The 23436-nt window shown below is 39.7% G+C and overlaps 1 pseudogene; it reads left to right on the top strand.

Moving 5' to 3' along the window:
• Positions 1 to 2052: 2052 nt before the first annotated feature.
• On the top strand, positions 2053 to 22852 carry LOC118971254 (cytokine receptor-like factor 3; annotated as a pseudogene).
• The last annotated feature ends 584 nt before the right edge of the window (positions 22853 to 23436 follow it).

The raw sequence follows: 23436 nt of genomic DNA, 5'->3' as shown, positions 1-23436 counted from the left end.
CATGTGATCTTGGGCAAAATATTGCCCTGCCTGGGTATGATAATACAGACCTCACCTAGTCACCACAGAAAAATTAAATGAACTGATGTGAGTAAAGCACTTAGTACAGTGCCTGGTAGACACTAAATGCTCAGTAAAGGTTGGCGAGTTCATTTAGTTAAACTCTCCCTCAAGCCTATGATCACTGAAGAGCAAAGGACAGGGTGGTGAGTTGTGTAGATATTTGTTCATAATAAGCCAGAGAGAGAAAGGAACAGGGAAGTCTGGCAGATTCTGAAGTCCAGGAAGACAGCGAGCCAGGCTGAGGGAGTCCAGGAAGACAGAAAGAAGCAGGCAGGTCCAGAGTCCCAGATGGGCAGAAACCAGAGACCAGGCGGTCGGAGTCTACAAGACCAGCATCCTGCTCAGCATGGAAAATGCCTAGTCCCAGGGCAGATGGGGATGCTGCTGCTCCACATTTGCTTTCCCTTCCAAGAACCTGCAGTTCTGTAAACTCAGACAATAACAGAGCCAGAGGAAACCCCACGCCTTCATCCAGGCCCAGCCCTTTGGAGGCAAAAGCATAGATATACTCCATCTCGTGCTGACAGAACTGGAGTGTATGCAGCTCATAGATCCCCTGGGTTATCCCCTGACAGACAGATCAGTGACCTTTTCAGTCTTCTGCATCCTGTCATGCCTTATTTTAAACCTCCAAAGTGATAGGTCATCACTCTAAGCAAGGTACAAGCTGAGAGGAATTAAATACAAAATGGCTATTCTTGCACCCTCCCTTCAATACCTAATCTTTCTCTACTCATAAAACATTCAAAGCATTCAAAATGATCACTTTGTGCCTGAGTCATAATGTTGTTAAGGCTTGTAAAAATCATTTCAGTTAATTCCTTTGACTCAACTTCCTTAAATATTCATCCTCAGAAGTTGTATATACTGTAAACAGAAAAGGTCTTTTTCTTGCAGCCAGTTGGAGTAATCAGAAAATAGATGAAGTAGAAAAATAAAATACAGTAGCCCCCCCACCCCTTATCCACAGTTTCACTTTATGAGGTTTCAGCTACCCATGGTCAACCGCAGTCTGAAAGCAGTTTGATCCCCCTTCTGACTTAGCATCAGAGGGTCAATAGCAGCCTAATGCAACGTTACAACGCCTACTTGATTCACCTTGCTTCATCACTTCATGTAGGCATTTTATCATTTCACATCATCACAAAGTAAAAAAGGGTGAGTACAGTACAGTAAGATATTTTGAGGAAGAGAGGTGCCACATTCACACTTTTATTGTAGTATATTACAATTGTTCTGTTTTATGATTAGTTATTTTTGTTAATCTCCTACTGTACCTAATTTCACATTTTACTTTATAATAGGTATGTACATATAAGAACAAAATCGAACATACAGGGTTCGGTACTATCTACAATTTTAGGCATCCACTGGGAGTCTTGGAACCTATCCCCATGGATAAAGGGGGACCACTGTAATTGCTAGGTGCATTCAGGGGCTGGAGTTGAGAGTTAGGATTTAGGTCAACCAACAGCTCAGCTTGGTTTACTGATTGCTTTGTTATAAAACGATCACTTGACCTGGCCCCCTTTGCCCCCCTGCCCCAACATCCACACCATCCCCCACAGGCTGAGAGGGGCCATATGCACCCAAATACAATGATCATTTTTTGTTCTTTCTCATCGTCAACACTGCTCAAGTAATTTAGAAGGAGAAAGCCTCTCGCTGAAGGCAGCTGAGGTGTACAACATCAAAGCAAAGCGTTCTGGCTCTCTCAGGGTCCATTCCTCCCTCCAAAGAGCTGCTTCAGGTGCTCAATGGCTCGGAAGGTCTGGGATAGTCAAGGACGTGAGGCACGGCCACCAGCCATGCAGTCTGACAAAGGGAGCCTAAGCTGGAGCCTAAGCTGCTACTGCAGGAGGACAGGGACCTTGGGACTGGTAAGAGCTGGGCTAGGGCTGCAGGAGCCGCGGGACACTCAGGAGCATGCCGTGCATGGTCATTTTCCTGGGAAAGAGTCTATAAACTTTTCAAGACTCAAAAAAGACCATGACTCGAAAAGGATTAACTCATTGTCCCAGAGATCACATAGGCAGCATCACAAAGGACATCCTGGTACAGCATCTTAATGATTTAAAGGAACCCTTGGGAAGCTGTGGAGTGAGTAATTGGTATCTTTCACAAGAGGTGGACACCACTGAACAGGAGACTACTAAGCCATGAGGTGACTGCCTGAAGTCACAGAGCATGGAGCTAATGCGGCAGAGGACTTACTTCAACAGGAGAGATCACGCCCCCTAGTGGTGTGTGAGAACAGAATAGAAACTGGTGCTTTACCAAAACAGCCTCTCACATTCAGTTGGATGGGTTACCAGAAGTATCTTTACTGGTTGATGTGCTATGTTATCTGCTCAGTTTGACAACTCAGTTCTTAATACCATGAAAGACTGCATTTTAACCAAGAACAGTGGTCTGTCACTCACCAGGACAGACACAGGGACTATTAGAGAATACTGCAAGCATCACAATGCACTGACACAAGGCAAGTGACAAATTTAGAGCCCAAGACTATAGGCTCCATCTCATGAATGTGCTTTAAGTCATTCTGAATACATATGTGTAGCTCTGAGATGGAACTCCACTGCTGATCATCAGCTCTGGCTGGGGAGATGGCTGATAGGAGTGGAGTCCTTAGAGCTTCCCCCAGCCTATTCCAGTTTGGTGTCCCATGAGTGGAAAGCTAGCTTTGAGGGGTGCTATCTGAGCCATCGAAGAAACAGAACACCCAGAATGGTTCTGAATTCAACACCAGCACTCCAGTTTACTTCGTGGGCAACGATAACACTCACAACTAAAACAGAGAGACAATATAGGCATGTGTGCAGGAGCACAGAATGGATATGATCCTCTGCAGAAGGATGAAGTGGTGTGCATTAGTACAAAATACCCCATTTTTAAATGGAAAAAAATGACTAATTAGTTGACTACAGGTTCTGCTGAGCAAGGGGTTTAATAGAGCTGTCGCATTTGGCACAGAAACTCTGGCAATAAATAACGAAGGCAGAAACTTCAAGCCTCCAATAACTATTAGCTCAAGTAGCAGAGAGGGATTGTTGATTGGTTACTTGATTAATCATGTGTTTCTCTTTACTCTGGTTGCTCATTTTTCTATCATGAATGGATTAGTGGTTTAGATTTTTGGATGACCAGCTTTGGTTTGCAGGGCTTCAACACAGCTGTCCTCAGCCCAGGTTAGTTGTAACTGGTAAAAATTGTCAGACCTATCTCTCAGATTACTGGAAATGGAAAAGGTTTATTGGGTTCATTTCAGAATATTTCAGCAATAAGATACTTGCATGCTGTAGACAAAACCATAATGCTGTCAATTATATCTCTTAGCATAGTGTTAATTAAAATATCACATCACAATAAAAGTCAATTTGGCCTTAGAAGTACCAAGCATAGAAAGGTCTACAACCCTCGACCATACCTCTTTTTAAATTCAGTTATCAGAACAGAAGAACTCAATGTAATATTACTTGATGAAATCTCCATTTTTTAAGCATCTTAGGCCCAAAAAACTTAAAGTAAAATAACAAAAGTAGACTTGTAGAAGCCAGAGTTCTGTAATATACATTCACCATGTGCACTCTGCATGGGTATGTTGAATATGCTGTCCATATTCAGGTATTTAATTAACCATTGTTGGTTTTTATCTTATGTTTAGTAATCCTTAAGCCCCCAAAGCCTTATAATTCTCACATTTTTTTAAATACCTAAATGTATATCGACAATAATCAGAATATTTTTATTTTGCTGTTTCTTTGCAGTTCGATTCAAGATAATCTACAGGACTTTGATAGGGTAAAACTATTGATGGAAGTAGTGTGTGTATCAGCTAGCCGTTTCACATGTATATAATATGCATGCATACCCAGCCTCAGTGACATGCTGGTGCTATTTGTAGGATACAATTTGCAGTCTAGTTTAATCTCATTTTCATCAGTGGTATTTTATTTGACCAAACAGTGGGTAAATAGTTGACCTATTTTTTGAAAATTTAAATTTGTGTAAAATAGTTGAAGGATTTATTTAGTACATAAAAATGGTGTCTTGCTCTACAAGCCTACAGATTTTTTTTTCAATGTGAGGTGGGTTTTTTCTTTTCATTTTTACCAATACAATAATGCTTGAGAAAGCAAGTTTGATTATTGTAAGATAGTTTATTTGGGGACCCAAATTCTCTGTTTGATAATTATGATGTTTCTCTCTTGCCTTTTTACATATAAGTAATCTTTCATTTAGTTAGTTATTGTTAAGGAGATATATTAGAATGTAAATGCCTTGCTCAGCGGTCTGAAACAAAATAAAAAACTGAAAGTAATAATAATAATAATAAATACTTAAAAACCTGCTTGACATATAGACCTCCTGGAATCCAGCCTGCCCTGTCCCTCTGGCCTGCCCCCACTTCCTTCCTCTCTTTCTCTCTGCCCCTCCCTCTGCCTGCCACCAGACATGGGCTGCATTCAAACTATGGCCTCACCTAGCCACTCAAAAGGTTGTTACCAATACAGTTGTGATGGTGTATTAGAGTAAAACAGTCTCAAGCACTGGTAAACTTAGTACAAATTTGCCGCAAATGCTAAAGAATAGTGCTGAGCACTTTGAGAAATACAAAAGTGGAATGCATCAGGAACTGGCACAGCCTTCATCCTGCTCTGAGAGAGTGCCATTGTCCTTGTAATAGTACTACTAATACATGATAATGTATTTAAAGGCAACTAATGTGTTCTGAGCTATAAATGCTTTAAGGATTCAAAATAAAAGTAGTCCTGTGATGACTGTAGTGATTCAGAAAGTTTGCCCTGAATGAGTTGAATGATGCTAAAGGATTGATATGATTTGGTTGAACAGAGGGAACATGAATGATCACATGGTGGCAAGCATAGTAGAAAAGATATACAAGCACAAAGAAATTAACACAGCACTTTCACATGAAGACAAGATTGCCTGCAGTGTGTGTGGTACAAGGTTTTAAGACCAGGCAGTTCTATATTGAAGGGACCTCTGAATAGCAAAAGGAAGAATGAAAGCATATCAGAGTGGAAAATAAGGAACCATTGTATAGGACTTTTGTTTATTTGTTTTCATTTTTTATTTTTAAAGCAGGAAATGTTATAATGAAATTTCATAGTATTATTCTGGACCAATGAATGAACATCTGCCCAGTGGATTTCCTCAGATTATAGGATCATAGCATAATCCTGTTTACTCCAATTTACTTCATGGGCAGACACTAACACTCACAACTGAGATAGACTCAAAGGACATTCAGTTCAGGAATTGTAAACAAGTGGCCCATGAGCAGAATATAGCCCACAGACATTTTGTGTGGCCCAAATAGTGATTAACAAATTTGAATCAATATTTAAAAGCTGGGAGATTTCTCATGAAGATCTGGATTTATGGAATCACCTAAACAAAGAAAAATCAGATGAGGCACATTACAGTCACATCTCTGCTTGCAAGTAACGTGCTGGGGCTGGCAGCTTTTTGCATAGTGCTTGAGAGTTCCAAGTAGACACATTGCACGGCTAGGAAATCTTATTAGTCAGAACTGGCACTCTAATCCTTGGTAACAAATATGGAAATTTCAGTGGCTAACACAATAAAGGATTATTTTACATTCTGGTAAATTCTAGTGTGGGGCAGACACTCTCCTTCTTCTTACAACTATGCCATCTGGAACATTTGGCTTCTGAGGCATTGTAGGAAGAGAGAAGTGGAGACAGCAGAGAAACTGGCTCTAAATTGCCCATTTCGGAAGCAACCCTTAGCACTGCTGCTCGCAGTCCATTGGCCAAACTAGGCGCATGACTTCAACTTTTCTGCAAGGGAGGCTGGGAAAGGTAGATGGAGGAAAAATGGATGATTAGGAGTAAGTCAGCCATAAAGGGAAGCTTGTATTGAAGGAAACAAAATTTCATTTAAAATATAGAATTAGAGTTGGTGGCAGAACCGTCATCTGAATTATCAATTTGATAATCAGAAATGTGAAACTGCTCTTTGGAGTAAAGCCAACATAGAGAGGTATTTGAGAATAATTAGCTGGAAGTGGGGTAAGTGAAACATGCAAATCAATGAAAGATATAGAAAAGAACAGATAAAAGTTGAATTCAGCAACTGGGAGTGTGTTTTGATGACTGAGATAACATTCATTATAGTTGTATCTTTTGATGAAGACACTGAATCCATCTCAATTTCCCTAAGTAGGCTTTGGGCATTCAAAATTCATATATGGACATGGAAAATACTATCTAGGGAAATGGTAGAGGGTTCAGGGGTCTGGGAAGAACTGCAGAAGAAACCAAGGGCCTAATTATTGAAATAAGGTGCCTTTGTGACAGCCAATGCCGCACCCTAGAGGTGACTGGAGCTTCATTTACAGTTCTTATCTCAGACAGAAGGTCATAGCAGGCCATTTTGAAAAGGGTCCATTTCTTTTAGTGGAGTGTTTTAAACCCTTCTGCTTCCTATTGGTGAGGAATGGATTCTTGCCTTGGGGTTATGAGAATGGTAAAACACACAACTGATGCCGGACAGAGGGGATGGAAGTAATTTATAGTCCCACACACTCACAGCCTGGGAGAGGAGGGCACGGGCGCCAATGCAGGGCACATGCCTGTGCAAGCAGGAACCGATTAACAACCAGGGAGAGTGGGAGCCAGGCTTTGTAGCATCAAGAGGGGGGTGGACGCCCAGTTCCCACGGGAGGATGTGGCTGGTCCTAGAGGGACCAAGGGTAGGCTGCCCCAAGATGTGCCATTTGGCATGCAGATTATTTTGAGCTGAAAAGCATCAAGGCCCAAAGACTCAGGAAAATACTTTCACCTCCTGACACCCCCAAAAACTACAAAAAAGAATTTAGATGCAGGAGCTGCTGCAGGAGGGGAGCCGCTACCATGGAGCTCTCCTCCCTATCAGGGCATTACCGGGCACTTACCTGATGTTGGCCTTTGATTCTGGGCCCCGTTTCTCCTCAAAAAGTCTGCCTTGCCCTGATTTGAAATTTCTCTTTTTCAAGTTGTCTTTATATAATGAAATTTTTGAGTGGATAAAATAAAAACGCTGTTTTCATTATAAAAGAAAAAAATGTAAACTAGGAGTGCTAAACAGGAAGCTTGTTAAAATTTCTTTCTGTGTCCCATTTTTTGCATGTGTCCCATCAGGTATTTTGTTTGCCAAACATTGACTCTCTTCATTTTCCTGTGAATGGTTTGTCTTTTCCTTTGAAGTCTCAAAACCCTACCTGCTTCTCCTTAGGTCAGGATGACATATATACCTCATTCTCCCCAACTGCCTTTGGAATCTCTGTCTATGGCTTCTTTGTACCTACATAATTAAATCTTAATTAAATTTGTTTTTTTCTCCTGTCAATCTGTCATGCCAATTTGATTCTTAGCAGCTAGAAGAACCTTGAGGGGTAGAGGAAATTTCTTTGTCTCCAACATCTCATTTGAATAAATCCACAGGCTGGTAGGGAACTGAAGGCTGCTACTCAAAGAGAGCAGACACTGTGCCTGGTCCCCAGGATAAGAGGGCTGTTTAGCTGGAAATCCTATTCCCAGGAGCAGCGTAGGAAGGTGAACTTATGATTAGGATGCTGGAGGTACTCCTGCTTTGCCCAGACATCCAGGACCACGTAATACTGGGACTTAATTTTAGGCCTTATTCCACATGAAGAAACAGGGTGTTAACAAGGAAATTCAAACAACAGATTCTAGTGAGCTAGGGTTAGTGCCTGGAAAGGAAAAGACTGTGGCCGACATGAAAGTGTTTGAGAAGCTTAGGGCTGAAAGAGGAAGGTGAAAGCAGGAAGAAGCCCCGGGGAGGAAAGCCTTCCAGCAGCATTACAGGAACAGGAACAACACATCTTTCTTCACTTACTGAAGTGTCAGAGAGCATGTCATGCTTTCTATGAATCGCATTTCAATTTCCTACAAAACTGTGACGTGGTCCACACTGTTACAAGGATGCAGATACTCAAAGAAGGGTTGCATTGTCCTAGGGGAAACAGACTCTGAGACAGACAACTGTGTTCACTAATTTGGGGAGAGCCATCTGTGGAGGAGGGGGCAGAGGAAGAAATGGATTAGTCTGAACAAAGACCCCACAAGATACCTCAGAAGCTCTGGAAACGGAATGGTCTTTCAGAGCTTCCCAACACAAGGTGAGGGAGAAAGGCTTTAGACTTCTGCATGAAACAGTCACTGGGGACGTGCTGCCCCAAGAGAGGAAATGTAATGTAGTGTTACTAGTTGAATGTGGTGTGTTTCTCCAGTTCTTATCTTCTAGAAGAAAAGAATTCAGTTGAAGATCAGATAACAAGAAAAGGCAGTGAGGAATTTATTGGGTTAAAGCAAAAAGTACATTCTCAGGACAGGAGAGCGGCAGTCTGGAAACCAGAAGCATCCTTGCTATTAGGGTTAAGTTGGCTATTATTTTTTCTTAAGCTGGCAGGAAGTCCTGCCCTATGTCTTACAAGATTTGTGTGGCAGGTTGATTGACATCTCTAGGATATATAACCTTGTTCTCAGTCCATGAGTACCAAAGCATAGCCCATAAGGGGGCCAAAACCACAGTAATAATTAGATTTAGATGTTATTTTAATGAGGTGGGGTTACTTTTAGACAAGATCTTCAGACCTTATGCATGCCCTGTAATCAGGGAAGCCCCTATGGTCCTGGACTTCTTGATAGTCTAGGTGTCCTTGACTTTCTGGGCCCCCTAAGCTAGGTGTCCTTGACTTTGGAACTGGGAACTAATGAGGACTTAAAGGTTGGCCAGGGAGGAGTCCTTCTTGGTGATTGGCAGGCCCCTTTCTCCTGCTTATGTCTAACTGCCTACTCTAACAGTAGGATGAGGCCACTCCCTGCAGCTGAGAGCAGTTCTCAGGGAGGCACTGAAAGCTTCCAGCCGCAAAGTTCTCCTCAACTTGGAGCATTGGTGCTGCAGTCCTGAAGGAGAGGATCTGGATGCTGCTTCACAGAACAAATGTCGAGGGATTAAAAGACTTACCCAAAATCACACAGTTAACTACTTTTTGATGCCATATTCAAATCCAGGTCCATCTGCTTCTAAATCCATGATCTTTACCTTAATATTCTGCAAGTAACTTTCCTATGTTGAGATTTATAACAAGAAATGTATCTTTGGATTTATATCAGACAAATAGATTTCAAAACAAAGAAAGTAAAAAAGAGACAAAGAAGGACATTACATAACGATAAAGGGGTTGGTCCAACTAGAAGATATAACCATTATAAGTATCTATGCATCCCATATAGGAGCACTAAATATGTGAAACAAATACTGTTTCACATTTCTAACAATGCATTAGAACAGATGGACCTAACAGCACTAAATATGTGAAACAGAATTAAAGGGGGAAATAGAATGCAATGCATTCATTTGAGGAGACTTCAACACACCACTCACTCCAAAAGACAATTCAACCAGACAGAAAATAAGTAAGGAAACAGAGGCACTGAACAATGCATTAGAACAGATGGACTTAACAGACATCTACAGAACACTCAACTCAAAAGCAGCAGGATACACATTCTTCTCAAGTGCACACATAACATTTTCCACAATAGATCACATACTAGGCCATGAAAAAACCTCAGTAAATTCCAAAATATTGAAATTGTGCCAACCACCTTCTGAGATCACAAAAGTATGAAACTAGAAATAAATTACCCAAAGAAAACAAAAAAGCCCAAACACATGAAGGCTTAACAACATGCTCCTAAATATCAATGGATCAATGACCAAATAAAAACAGAGATCAAGCAATACATGGAGACAAGTGAAAACAACAACCCAAGAGCTCAAAACCTGTGGGATACAGTGAGAGCAGTTCTAAGAGGAAGGTATATATAGCTATACAGGCTTACCTCAGGATAGAAGAACAATCCCAAATGAATAGTTTAAGCTCACAACTAATGAAACTAGAAAAAGAAAAACAAATGAGACCTAAAGTCAGTAGAAAGAGGGAAATAATAAATATCAGAGGAGAAATAAATAAAATTGAGAAGAATAAAACAATAGAAAGAATTAATGAAACCAGAGCTGGTTCTTCAAGAAAATAAAATAAAATAGATAAACCCTAAGCATCAGTAAAAAAAAGAGAGTGTACACACACAGAATCAGAATTGAGAAAGGAAAAATCACTACAGAAACCACAGGAATATAAAGAATTATTAGAGAATACTATGAAAAACTATATACTAACAAATTGGATAACCTGAAAGAAATGGACAACTTTCTAGAAGAATACCTTCCAAGACTGATCCAGGAAGAAACAAAATATCTGAATAGACCAATAACCAGCAATGAATTTCAATTGGTAATCAAAAACTACCTAAGAACAATATACCTGGACCAGATGGCTTCACCACTAAATTTTGATAAACATTTAGAGAAGACCTAATACCCATTCTCCTTAAAGTTTTCCAAAAAGTAGAGGATGGAATACTTCTAAACTTATTCTATTAGTCCAGCATCAACCTACTATCAAAACCTGGCAAAGACATCACAGAAAAAAAAAATTACAGACCAATATTCCTGATGAACACAGATGCAAAAATACTCAACAAAATATTAGCAAACCAAATTCAAAAATACATCAAGAGGATCATACACCATGATCAAGTCTCCTAAAATGAATGCATTGCAAGGGATGCAAGGATGGTAGAACATTCAAAAATCCATCAACATCATCCACCACATCAACAAAAAGAAGGGCAAAAACCGCATGATCATCTCCATAGATGCTGAAAAAGCATTTGACAAAATTCAACATCCATTCATAATAAAAACTCTCAACAAAACAGGAATAGAGGGCAAGTACCTCAACATAATAAAAACTACACATGACAAACTCATAACCAGCATCATACTTAACAGCGAGAAGCTGAAAGCCTTTCCTTTAAGATCAGGAACAAGACAAGGATGCCCACTCTCCCTACTTTTATTCAACAGAGTACTGGATGTCCTAGCCATGGCAATCAGACAACACAAAGACATAAAAGGCATCCAGATTGGTAAGGAAGAAGTTAAACTGTCACTTTTTGCAGGCGACATGATATTGGACATAAAAAACCCTAAAGAATACACACATAAAAACTATTCGAACTAATAACTAATTTCAGCAAAGTTGCAGGATACAAAATTAATACACAGAAATCTGTTACATTCCTATAACCTAATGATGAACTAGCAGAAAGAGAAATCAGGAAAACAATTCCATTTACAATTGCATCATAAAGAATAAAATACCTAGGAGTAAACCTAACCAAGGAGGTGAAAGATCTATACTGTGAAAACTACAAGACACTCACGAGAGAAATAAAGAAGACACCAATAAAAATGTAAATATTTCCCATGCTCCTGGATAGGAAGAATTAATATTGTCAAAATGGCCATCCTGCCTAACACAATCTACAGATTCATTGCAATCTCTGTCAAAATACCAACAGCATTCTTCAATGAACTAGAACAAATAGTTCTAAAATTCACATGGACCCACAAAAGACCCCAAAGAGCCAAAGCAATCCTGAGAAAGAAGAACAAAGCTCGGGGGGATCTTGCTCCCTGACTTCAAGCTCTACTCCAAAGCCACAGTAATCAAGACAATTTGGTACTCGCACAAGAACAGAACCATGGATCCATAGAATAGAGAGGCCAGATATAAACTCAAGCATATATGGTCAATTAGTATACAATAAAGGAACCCTAGATATACAATGGGGAAATGACAGCCTCTTCAACAACTGGTGTCAGCAAAACTGGGCAGCTACATGCAAGAGAATGAAACTGGATTATTGTCTGACTCCATACACAAAAGTAAATTCAGAATGGATCAAAGACCTGAACGTAAGTCATGAAACCATAAAACTCATAGAAGAAAACATAGGTAAAAATCTCTTGAATATAAACATGAGGAATTTTTCCTGAACATATCTCCTCAGGCAAGGGAAACAAAAAGCAAAAATGAAGAAATGGGACAATCAAACTAAAAAGCTTCTGTACAGCAATGGACACACCATCAGCAGAACAAAAATGCATCCTACAAAATGGGAGAATATATTCATAAACAACCTATCTGATAACAGGTTAACATCCAAAATATATAAAAAGTTCACATGCCTCAATACCCAAAAAACAAATAAACAGATTTAAAAAATTAAAATATGGGCAGAGGATCTGAACAGACATTTCTCCAAAGAAGAAATTCAAATGGTCAACAGGCACATGAAAATATGGTCCACACCACTAAACATTAGGGAAATGCAAATTAAAACCACAGTGAGATATCACCTTACAGCAGTTAGGATGGCCATCATCCAAAAGACAAGAAACAACAAATGCTGGTGAAGATGTGGGAATGTAAATTAGTTCAACCATTGTGGAGAGCAATATGGAGGTTCCTCAAAAAATAAAAACAGAATTACCATTTGACCCAGGAATTCCACTCCTAGGAATTTACACAAAGAAAACCAGATCCTTGATTCAAAAAGATATATGCACCCCTATGTTTAACACTGCATTATTTACAACAGCGAAGATATGGAAGCAACCTAAGTGTCCATCTGTAGATGAATGGATAAAGAAGAGGTGGTACATACACACAGTGGAATATTATTTAGCCATAAAAAGACAATAAACCCTACCATTTGTAACAAAATGGATGGAGCTAGAGGGTATTATGCTCAGTGGAATAAGCCAGGCAGAGAAGACAAGTACCAAATAATTTCATTCATTTGTGAAGTATAACAACAAAGCAAAACTGAAAGAACAAAACAGCAGCAGACTCACAGACTCTAAGAAGAGACTAGCAGTTACCAAAGGAAAGGGGGTGGAGAGGATGGGTGAGGAAGGAGGGAGAAGGGGATTAAGGGGCATTATAGCACACATAATATAAGGGCGTCATGGGGAAGGCAGTATAGCACAGAGAAGACAAGTAATGATTCTCTAGAATCTTACTACACTGATGAACAATGACTGCAATGGTGGGGTGGGGGCCAGTTAGGACTTGATAATATGGGTGGATGTTGAAACCACAATATTGTTCATGTGAAATCTTAATAAGATTATGTATCAATGATACCTTAATTTTAAAAATAGAAAAAAAATAGAAGTTAAAATTAAAAGTTTTGTTTTCTGTAAAAAAAAGAAAGAGAAATGTATCTTTAGTTTTCATCCACAGTTCCTGGCTCATAGCTTCCTTGCTCACAACTCCCAAACCCTTTGGAATTAAACCTAACACACCAGGTTCAGCATGTGGGATTTCCCAGACTGGCCTAAAGAAGCAATTCAACTCTGACACTCCTTGTCCTGACCCTGCATCAACAAAGAGGAGGCAGAAAGAAAATCCTATCCCACCTGCAGCCTTTGTCATGTAAAAATGAGAAAGTATTTCCATCTTGGAAGTTCAAATACCAACTTGAAAAAAGTATAAAAACAACCTCAAAACAATGGGAGCCTCTTTTGTCATAATGTTTGGTCTGTGTCCTCAGTTCCTGAAATTGCTTCAGAGCCATGAAGGTGAAATGACTGTCTTATTATTCAGAACCAGCCCCTTTCCACATTTTTTTTAATGAGATACCTTTCAGAAAGCACCTAAGGATGGGGGCTGATTGGCACAGGAACCAATCAGAAAGAGAGGGCTGGACCTGAAAGGGGTTTTGTTTTGTTTTGTGTCTTGGGAGGGGATAGGAGTTAGAGGTTGAATCAATCGCCAGTGGCCTGTGTAATGAAGCCTTCCACAAAAACCAGTAGGAGGGAGTTCAGAGAGCTTCCAGGCTGGTGAAGCAGAGTGCTTCAACATTCCACAGTGCCAGGCCCCAAACTCCATAAAGATACAGGTTCCTTTATTCAGGACTTGTCCCTGTATATCTCTTCAGCTGCCTATTGCTTCATAGTCTTTGTAATAAGCCAATAATCTAGTGAGTAAACGGGTTTCTGGAATTCTGTGAGCCACTCTAGCAAATGAATTGAATCCAAGGAAGGGGTACTGGGAACTTCCAATCAGTATCTGGCTGTCAGAAGCACAGATAACAATCTGACCTTGTGGCTGGCATCTGAATGGAAGGCAAGCTTGTGGCACTGAGCCTTTCATCCGTGGATTCTGACACTGTCTCCAGGTAGATAGTGTCAGAATTGAGTTGAATTGTAGGACACTTGGCTGGTGTCTGAGAATTACTTGTGATGGAGAAACCTACCACACTGAAATTGGAGTCAAAACCCATATTTACTGTAGTGTAGCAGTGGGGACAGGAATATTCCTTTGGAAGCACAGTTGTTAAGTGAATTTGTTATAAGATCAAAGCACAGGCCCCATGGAAACACATTCCGGGCAGCATACACTTGAAATCGTCATCTGTGGCCATCGTCTCTTCCAGTTTCTGTTTTATGTTGGTCACTCCCTCTGATTAAATATGCTCTATTGAAAAGGCATTCCCCAACCTCTATTTAAAGGCTGATTTTGACCATCTGCTTCCTAAAACAGTTCCTTGATTGCGCTTACTAAAATACATATACATAGAGGGCGGAGCTAAGATGGCGGCGTGAGCAGAGCAGTGGAAATCTCCTCCCAAAAACACATAGAGCTATGAAAATATAACAAAGAAAAATCTTCCTAAAATAGAGCCCACAGGACACAGGACAACATCCAGACCACATCGAAACTGGAAAAAGAAGAACAAATGAGGCCTAAAGTCAGCAGAAGGAGGGACATAATAAAGATCAGAGAAGAGATAAACAAAATTGAAAGAATAAAACAATAGCAAAAATCAACAAAACCAAGAGCTGGTTCTTTGAGAAAATAAACAAAATAGATAAGCCTCTAGCCCAACTTATTAAGAGAAAAAGAGAATCAACACAAATCAACATAATCAGAAATGAGAATGGAAAAATCACGACAGACTCCACAGAAATACAAAGAATTATTAAAGACTACTATGAAACCTATATGCCAACAAGCTGGAAAACCTAGAAGAAATGGACAACTTCCTAGAAAAATACAACCTCCCAAGACTGACCAAGGAAGAAACACAAAAGTTAAACAAAACAATTACGAGCAAAGAAATTGAAACGGTAATCAAAAAACTACCCAAGAACAAAACCCCGGGGCCAGACGGATTTACCTTGGAATTTTATCAGACACACAGAGAAGACATAATACCCATTCTCCTTAAAGGGTTCCAAAAAATAGAAGAAGAGGGAATACTCCCAAAATCATTCTATGAAGCCAACATCACCCTAATACCAAAACCAGGCAAAGACCCCACCAAAAAAGAAAATTACAGACCAATATCCCTGATGAATGTAGATGCAAAAATACTCAATAAAATATTAGCATACAGAATTCAACAGTATATCAAAAGGATCATACACCATGACCAAGTGGGATTCATCCCAGGGATGCAAGGATAGTACAACATTCGAAAATCCATCAACATCATCCACCACATCAACAAAAAGAAAGACAAAAACCACATGATCATCTCCATAGATGCTGAAAAAGCATTTGACAAAATTCAACATCCATTCATGATAAAAACTCTCAGCAAAATGGGAATAGAGGGCAAGTACCTCAACATAATAAAGGCCATATATGATAAACCCACAGCCAGCATTATACTGAACAGCGAGAAGCTGAAAGCATTTCCTCTGAGATCGGGAACCAGACAGGGATGCCCACTCTCCCCACTGTTATTTAACATAGTACTGGAGGTCCTAGCCACGGCAATCAGACAAAACAAAGAAATACAAGGAATGTAGATTGGTAAAGAAGAAGTTAAACTGTCACTATTTGCAGATGATATGATACTGTACATAAAAAACCCTAAAGACTCCACTCCAAAACTTCTAGAACTGATATCGGAATACAGCAAAGTTGCAGGATACAAAATTAACACACAGAAATCTGTAGCTTTCCTATACACTAACAATGAATCAATAGAAAGAGAAATCAGGAAAATAATTCCATTCACCATTGCATCAAAAAGAATAAAATACCTAGGAATAAACCTAACCAAAGAAGTGAAAGACTTATACTCTGAAAACTACAAGTCACTCTTAAGAGAAATTAAAGGGGACACTAATAAATGGAAACTCATCCCATGCTCATGGCTAGGAAGAATTAATATCATCAAAGTGGCCATCCTGCCCAAAGCAATATACAGATTTGATGCAATCCCTCTCAAATTACCAGCAACGTTCTTCAATGAATTGGAATAAATAATTCAAAAATTCATATGGAAATACCAAAGACCCCGAATAGCCAAAGCAATCCTGAAAAAGAAGAATAAAGTAGGGGGGATCTCACTCCCCAACTTCAAGCTCTACTACAAAGCCATAGTAATCAAAACAATTTGGTACTGGCACAAGAACAGAGCCACAGACCAGTGGAACAGATTAGAGACTCCAGACATTAACCCAAACATATATGGTCAATTAATATTTGATAAAGGAGCCATGGACATACAATGGGGAAATGACAGTCTCTTCAACAGATGGTGCTGGCAAAACTGGACAGCTCATGTAGGAGAATGAAACTGGACCATTGTCTAACCCCATATACAAAGGTAAACTCAAAATGGATCAAAGACCTGAATGTAAGTCATGAAACCATTAAACTCTTGGGAAAAAACATAGGCAAAAACCTCTTAGACATAAACATGAGTGACCTCTTCTTGAACATATCTCCCCGGGCAAGGAAAACAACAGCAAAAATGAGCAAGTGGGACTACATTAAGCTGAAAAGCTTCTGTACAGCGAAAGACACCATCAATAGAACAAAAAGGAACCCTACAGTATGGGAGAATATATTTGAAAATGACACATCCGATAAAGGCTTGACATCCAGAATATATAAAGAGCTCACATGCCTCAACAAACAAAAAACAAATAACCCAATTAAAAAATGGTCAGAGGAACTGAACAGACAGTTCTCTAAAAAAGAAATACAGATGGCCAAGAGACACATGAAAAGATGCTCCACATCGCTAATTATCAGAGAAATGCAAATTAAAACTACAATGAGGTATCACCTCACACCAGTAAGGATAGCTGCCATCCAAAAGACAAACAACAACAAATGTTGGCGAGGCTGTGGAGAAAGGGGAACCCTCCTACACTGCTGGTGGGAATGTAAATTAGTTCAACCATTGTGGAAAGCAGTATGGAGGTTCATCAAAATGCTCAAAACAGACCTACCATTTGACCCAGGAATTCCACTCCTAGGAATTTACCCTAAGAATGCAGCAATCAAGTTTGAGAAAGACAGATGCACCCCTATGTTTATCTCAGCACTATTTACAATAGCCAAGAATTGGAAGCAACCTAAATGTCCATCAGTAGATGAATGGATAAAGAAAATGTGGTACATATACACAATGGAATACTGCTCAGCCATAAGAAGTGGAAAAATCCAACCATTTGCAGCAACATGGATGGAGCTGGAGAGTATTATGCTCAGTGAAATAAGCCAAGTGGAGAAAGAGAAATACCAAATGATTTCACTCATCTGAGGGGTATAGGAACAAAGGAAAAACTGAAGGAACAAAACAGCAGCAGAATTACAGAACCCAAAAATGGACTAACAGGTACCAAAGGGAAAGGAACTGGGGAGGATGGGTGGGCAGGGAGGGATAAGGGGGGGAGAAGAAGAAGGGGGGTATTAAGATTAGCATGCATGGGGGGGAGGGAGAAAGGGGAGGGTGGGCTGCACAACACAGAGAGGACAAGTAGTGACTCTACAACATTTTGCTAAGCTGATGGACAGTAATCGTAATGTGGTTGTTAGGGGGGACCTGATATAGGGGAGAGCATAGTAAACATAGTATTCTTCATGTAGGTATAGATTAAAAATTTAAAAAAAAAGAAAAAGAAAGAAAGAAAGAAAGAAAAGGGGGATTACTCCTTGATAGGATAAAACTATTGGTAAATCAAAGATCAACGCATGCTTTAAATATCCTTAATGTTGATCACTTAAAGGGTGTCAGATGATCAGCTATGGAGGTACTCTTTTCTGATAATATTCCTTTCTCTTAATAAAAAAAAAAAAAAAAAAAGCAGTTACTGTGTGCTGACCTCCAATGAGTTCTGCACAGTGGTATAGAGGGCATGTCAAAGTGTGGGCAAAGGGTCTGTTTGTTTCTATGCAGAAGATCAAGGCCTAGCTTGGATACCCAGAAAATGAACTAAGATACGATATGAGGAGGAGCTTCCGGCATCAGCACTCTGTGGAGGACTTGTGCCAGGGGATGATCATCAAAAAGCCTCCACAGGTATCCGGACGATGCTGCAGTTATGGCTGCATCCAGCCCACCGTCTCCTGGACTTGTCATAGGAATGAGGAGGGAGATGTCTAGGCTGGCATGTGCATACAGTGAGACAACGAATTTGACCGGATCTGTACTGTTGGAACTCAACCAGGAGTTGGGAGGGATGCAAGTTGTAGCACTCCAAAATCTTATGACTATAGACTATCTACGGTTAAAAGAACATATGGTATGTGAACAGATCCCAGAAATGGGCTGCTTTAATTTGTCTGATTTCTCTCAGACGATTCAAGTACAGTTAGACAATATCCATCATATCATAGACAAATTTTCACAAATGCCTAGGGTGCCTAAATGGTTTTCTTGGCTTCACTGGAGATGGTAATTATAGATTTGCTTTGTTTATGTCACTGTATTCCTATTATGTTAATATGTGTGTGCAAATTAGTTAGTAGTTTAAAACCTATACACACTTAAGGTACTCTACAAGAAGATATGTCAAAGAAATAATCAATCCTCCCATGTTTCCTTCCATATGCTACATCTGTAGCTTTTCTTCTTTCTTCCTAATTACAACCCTTAAATAGAATTTGTGCCTCATATCGAATTTACCGAGTATCATAATTCCTCCAGGTGGTAAAGATACCTCGAGACAAGTGCTGGGCATAGAAGCCACAGGGCATAAATCTGCAAAGAAGTAAAAAGCTAAACTTTTCAAACAATATGGCTTCTCTCTCACTTACCAACTTTACATTTCCCTGAATGGCCCCGGAAGAGGACTGGTTAGCCAGAGATGGGTAAGATTCCTCAAGGGAGGAACAACCTAAGACAGGCACAGTCGCAGGGGGGCCATCAGGTGAGAATTTGGGGATCAACAGAGGTGAGGCTCAGAACCTCAACCCCCCCTGCTTTGAGAGAAATCTTCTGCATCCGTGGATGTTTTGCTGCCCTTGTCTAGCCTGGATTAATACTTAGTCCATAGGCACACACCTGATCATCTGATCATCTGCATTTGCCCTCTTACAGCACTAAACTATGTTTTCTACCTTTATCTTGCATCTACCTACCACTTCAGCATTTTATTAAAAATAAAAATAATAATAATAAAGGGAGAAATGTGGGATTCACATATAAAACAAGTATAAAAATCAAACGAATATTCATATTTGACCTGATTGTTTATAGTTTATAATGAGTGATCAAAACCAAAAGTTTCTGTGATGAATGCCCTTGTACTGTTCACCATGTAAGAATTTATTCACTATGTAAGAATTCATTCACCATGTAAGAACTTGTTCGTTATGCTTCAGAAGATTGGAGACTGACGAGAATTAGACTTGAGATGGATTAATGATTGTACATTGAGCATTGACCCCCCTATACTGAATTTTATTGTTGTTAACAACCATTTGATCAATAAATATGAGAGATGCCCTCTCAAAAAAAAAAATTAGCTTTGATCTAAAAATGAAAATTAATTCGATTTCACTAATTATATATACTGCCATTAAGCAGGACATGCATAAATATGAATACAGCAAATATCAGAGGCCTATGCTCTTTCTCAGGGGGCAGAACTGTCTAAAATGTGTGGAGACCACTGTTGTAGCAAATAAAGTCTCCTGGAGTTTAAAAAAAAATACATATACATATATATACACACATACACACACAAAACCACTTTTAATGTCATTTGCCTTGGCATTTTGTGAAACTTCCAATGCAACCACATGTGTATCTTTATGAGTCAAAAGTGTTCATTAGAATCCAAAACAGTGACAGAAAACAAGACCACAGGAAAATAAGCATAGAGATTGATGAGTGTCACTCAAAATGAAGAAAGAAAACTCAGTATGTGCCATAGAGATGTTTGGGCAACAAATGGAGCCAGTAGTCCATGAATATGTGATGGGGTCAGTCTGCCCCTAGCTGATGGAATAACGTCCAATGTACCATTCACAGTGATAAGAAAAGTAGATACTAAGTTTGTGGTCAGTACTGTAATAGATATGTAGGTGTATGTGTGTGTGTGTGTGTGTGTGTGTGTGTGTGTGTGTGTGTGTGTGTGTGTGTGTGTCTAAGATCAACAGTGTTACAACTTGCATTCTGCACATCATTTCTCAGAAAAATAATGTGCAAAAAAAAATCATTGTATTTGAATAACACACCCAGGTTTAGCATGTGGGATTTCCCAGACTGGTCTAAAGAAGCAATTCAACTGTGGTGCTCCTTGTCCTGGCCTGGCAGCAAGAAAATCCTATCCCACCTGCAGCCTTTGTCATGTAAAAATAAGGAAGTTTTTCCATCTTGGAAGTTCAAATGCCAACTTGAAAAGGCATAAGAACAATCTCACCAACTAGAGTTTCAGGAAATTTGAACATCTTGAAACAAAGCCATATCCTGGGGCTAATTAGTGCTGTGTACTTACAGACAGCTTCACCTCTGGTGCTTCACCCGCAGTCCATTTTTGCAGAGTATGTAACCAAGGGACAGAAAAGTCAGATGGCTTTTCAAGATCAGGAAAGCAGATCAAGGGGTTAGCACCACAACTTTCTTATTTCCAAGAAGTGACCTTTACCGTGAGGCTATAACTGTCCTGGATCTGCTGTTTACATCTGCAGGCTGATGTAATGCCTCCCTTGCATGTAACATCTTTTATAACACTGTCACAGTCATTTTCTGTTTATCAGGTTTCCCTGTTAATGTATTATAGTAGCAGCTTAATTTACATGTCTCTTGATTCTAGTTACTGAGCATTTTCATCCCTAGTGTTGTGTGCTAATAAAATCTATCTTCCAAAACTGTAGAACTGCAGGCCACATGCTGGTCCTTGGTGAATTTCCCAAGGCAAATGCTTGCTGGAAAGTCTCTTGTCAGCTAACCACCTGGCATAGTACGTGAAACTGTCCAAAGCTACTAGTCACCAAGAAATTAAATCACAAGGGTTGGTTAAATGGGCTATATGGCGATACTTTGTTGGATGAGATTTCCTCAAACCAGTCTGGGAAGCAACCAAGTCCAAAAAAAAATGCCCAGAAGGTACAGCTCTAAACTGTCAAAATTATTAAACTGATTATCAGCTAACTCAGTTTAAGTTTTTTGAAATATGACTTCACTGAGGATTCATTATACATTAGCACCATCTTTTTTTGTAACAAGTGGGTAACAGATCTGTAATGGAATTTACTTCTGTGGCAGGTGGTCTTCAGTATAATTAACACCCTTATCAAGCATCCAGAAACATCATGTGGTTCTTGAAATCTAAGAATGATCCTCACACTTCATCCTGCATTTTATATGCTTTTTCTACTTTCCCAGGGCAAAACAAAACACAAAAAGCAAATGCTTATTTGCCATTTATGGAATTATTTAATCTCAAATTACGTATTGTCTTTTCTGCTTCTTTTTGTGCTCCTACTTTAAAAAGAATGGTCCCCTCCCCGTGGGTCAGAAGAAAGTTGACCATGGTCTCAGAGAATCAACATCTTACAGAAAGATTTGGAGAACTTATCCTTGAGTTGACGAAGAACTGCTTTGGAAATTCTGTGAAATCTTGGCATTGTTAGTGGCAGGATTTCAGCAAGGCCAGCACATGGGCCGGAACTGCTGCTTGCTTTTCATCAAATGATAGGTCCTGAATGGCACACCTACGTTCCTAAAGTCTCACAGTTCTGTTGCTTGCTGGCTTCAAGATGCTCAGCTCTGAGGTTTGCCTGCCTCTTATTAGCTAAGAATGCATCTTCTTATCTTCTTGGGAGTGTTATCTTTTGTTTTGGAATAAATCCAGGAAAGCAGTCTATTTTTCCTTGGTTGAGGGTGGAATGTCTTTCTCAGACCCAGAGGGCAGTTGCCTTAGAAGAGACACAAGATTGGGTGTTTCACATTTGGTGAGAGTTGTGAATCCCACCTTCTATATTCCCTGTTGGGAAGAAATGGAGGGAAGAGGGGACGCTGAGCTCCACTCATATGTTGTGAACAAGAAAAGGTTTTAAGCCAGTAGAATGACAGCCATGCTTTGCAAGGAGCAGCAAAGGGCTCAGGAACCTTGGAGTCCAGCACTGGTATAGCTGAATGACGCTGGCCTTGTGCATGTCTTTCCACAGAGTGGCCTCGAGATGCACATCACAGTTTATATAAAATCTCAGTGGCTTCTTTCTTTGTTCAAAATAGCAGTCAGAAAATTTCTAGTGGGTTCTTGTGATAAATCCACAGACACTAACCTGGCCACAGGTATGCGAAGTGGTCAGCAGGATGAGAACATGTGTGTGTCTTTAGCACCTCTATTAATCAAGCTCGACTTTGGAGCCCCCAGGCCAGAGCCTGCTCCCAACCAGGGAGTAACAGCAAAGGAGCAGCTGGACACAGGCCGAAGCAAGCAGGGCAGCAGCCAGAGTCCCCACGTCCACCTGGCCTCACCCATGACCCGTGCTCCCCACCGCACCTCCCTGTCACAATCTTCTTTTTTTGCTTACCTTAGTCAGTCCACGCGATAATTAACAGCAGGAAAGTATTTCCCCATAAGACAGTGGAGAAAACAGAACCTCAGAGAGGTTAATGTTTGCCCATTATGTTAGGAGCTGGGCACATTCTTCCATTGCTCATGTCTTTCTCTAGGTTCCCTATCAATTTTCCTTTTACTTTCCTCTCTCACCCTAATCTTATGTACTCAGGCTGCAGAATACCTCATTTACTGGGAGAGTGATGTATATGATTATTCAATAATAATAATAATAATAATAATAATAATAATAATAATAATAACAATAATTCCTTAAGCCTTACCTAAATGTTAAAATCTATGCAGGAATATGTACAAATTTTGCTTTTTCCCCCATTGTGGATTGACTTTACTATTCCCCATTGTTTTTATAAAATGCAGATTTAAAAAAATTAATTGAAATGTCTTAACTCCTTTGCACTTCTGATTAAATCTATTTATATAAAAAGGCCATTGATTTGTATCTTTTTAAGACAACGTACATTTATAGGAAAAGAGAGCATATAGCAGTGTCCCACTTTAATAAATTACCTGAATTAGCAATTCAGAGGTATTTTTCATATCTTATCTGCCTTAAAT

Source organism: Manis javanica, chromosome 1, assembly GCF_040802235.1.
Source record: "Manis javanica isolate MJ-LG chromosome 1, MJ_LKY, whole genome shotgun sequence".
In the NCBI taxonomy this organism is placed as follows: Eukaryota; Metazoa; Chordata; class Mammalia; order Pholidota; family Manidae; genus Manis; species Manis javanica.
Note: the sequence above shows the minus strand (reverse complement) of the source record. Positions and strands in the feature narration are given on the sequence as shown.